The sequence below is a fragment of the Neopelma chrysocephalum genome, unplaced genomic scaffold (genome assembly GCF_003984885.1).
Source record: "Neopelma chrysocephalum unplaced genomic scaffold, ASM398488v2 Primary Assembly neopelma1_89824, whole genome shotgun sequence".
Taxonomy (NCBI): domain Eukaryota; kingdom Metazoa; phylum Chordata; class Aves; order Passeriformes; family Pipridae; genus Neopelma; species Neopelma chrysocephalum.
In genome coordinates, this window is record NW_020918745.1 from 1 (window position 1) to 1,601 (window position 1,601).

General features: G+C 56.7%; 1 long non-coding RNA gene across 1 annotated transcript; it reads right to left on the reverse strand.

The window, feature by feature from the left end:
- Positions 1–63: 63 nt before the first annotated feature.
- LOC113979842 lies at positions 64–1,330 on the reverse strand. Its single transcript, XR_003538000.1, has 5 exons — positions 1,318–1,330; positions 1,132–1,230; positions 406–477; positions 247–318; positions 64–159 (listed from the first exon to the last, which is right to left on the reverse strand). It is a non-coding gene; the product is annotated as an uncharacterized LOC113979842 (long non-coding RNA).
- Positions 1,331–1,601: the final 271 nt, after the last annotated feature.

The window sequence follows — 1,601 nt, forward strand, 5'->3', positions numbered from 1 at the left end:
CGTGGATCTAAAGCCCCCGGCTGAGGAGTCTCACGGCTCAGGATGAGAAAACAGACCCACCTCTCTGTCTCTCCAGTTCATTCAGCATTTGGTCCAGAAGTTCCAGTGCCTCCTGAGATGGTTTGTCTCCTGGAGGTTGATTCCTGCCTCTTGGAGGACCTGAAGGGGAAGCAGTTCCATTTGACATGAACGGATTAGAGAAAACCAGAGCTCAGCCTGTGAGGTCAGTAGGGACAGACTACTCACCCCTGCCATGGGAGCTGGACCACCGTGGAGCAACCAGCCCAGGAGCTGGAAAATTCCTCCCTGCAGACACCCCTGTAACTCAACAGTCAGAGAAGATTCTGTCACCTGGCTCTTGCCATGTGGTCAACTATTTTTCTTTGAGCACACATTGAGAATTACCTGGAGGTGACCTCAAGGCACTCAAAGCATCTTCCATCCAAGCTGTTGGAGAAGCATTCCCAGTGTTCTCATCTAGAAGCCAACAGAGATGGGAACCATTTCCATTGCATGCTGGGATCCCCTCCTGCCTCAGAGAACTGTGGCACTGCAGGGGCTTGGGGAGCACCGTGGGGGCCAGATGTCAATGGACATGGCCAGAGTTGCAGAGGGGCCTGGGCAGCTCTGGGCTGGCTCCTGGCTGCTCTGCACTCTTCCCATCCCTGTGCAACATCCCTGGGGGAGCAGCTGGAGCAGCCAAGGGCCCCTCAGGGCTCTCTCCCGCACCCAGGAAACCCTGGCTAAAGCCCTGGGGAAAAACTGCAGCAGGCAGTGCCAGCCCCATCCTTCCCTGCCCCGGGACAGCTCCCACAGCCCAAGGGGACGGAGTCAGGCCCTCTCAGGAGACACGTGAGCCCCTGCCCAGGGTGGGAGCCAGGGAGCGCTCCGGCCCTCGGCTGGCGGGAGGGATCCTGCTCTGGGCTGCTCTGGTGCCTTGGGCCTCTCCAGACTCAGGGCCAGCTCCGGGAGCAGCTGCAGTGGGAGGGACCTTGGGGCCGTGAAAGCAGCAGCGGGGCAGCGAGGCTGCGATGGATCCCTTCCCGCTGTGCAGACACTGCTTGTCCACATGTGGATCTAAAGCCCCCGGCTGATGAGTCTCATGGCTTAGGATGAGGGAAAGAGACCCACCTCTCCGTCTCTGCAATGCACTCAGCATTTGGTCCAGAAGTTCCAGTGCCTCCTGAGATGGTTTGTCTCCTGGAGGTTGATTCCTGCCTCTTGGAGGACCTGAAGGGGAAGCAGTTCCATTTGACATAAATGGATTACAGAAAACCAGAGCTCAGCCTGTGAGGTCAGCAGGGACAGACTACTCACCCCTACGATGTGAGCTGGCTTTGCGCAGAGGAACCAGCCCAGGAGCTGGAAAAGTCCTCCCTGCAGACACTCCTGTAACTCAACAGCCAGAGAAGATTCTGTCACCTGGTTCTTGCCATGTGGTCAATTATTATTCTTTGAGCACACATTGAGAATTACCTGCAGGAGATCCCAAGGAGTCCAAGCCACCTCCAACCAAACTGCTGAAAAAAGAATTCCCAGCACCCCCATCTAAAAGCAAACAGAGATGGGAACCATTTCCATTGCATGCTGGGATCCCCTCC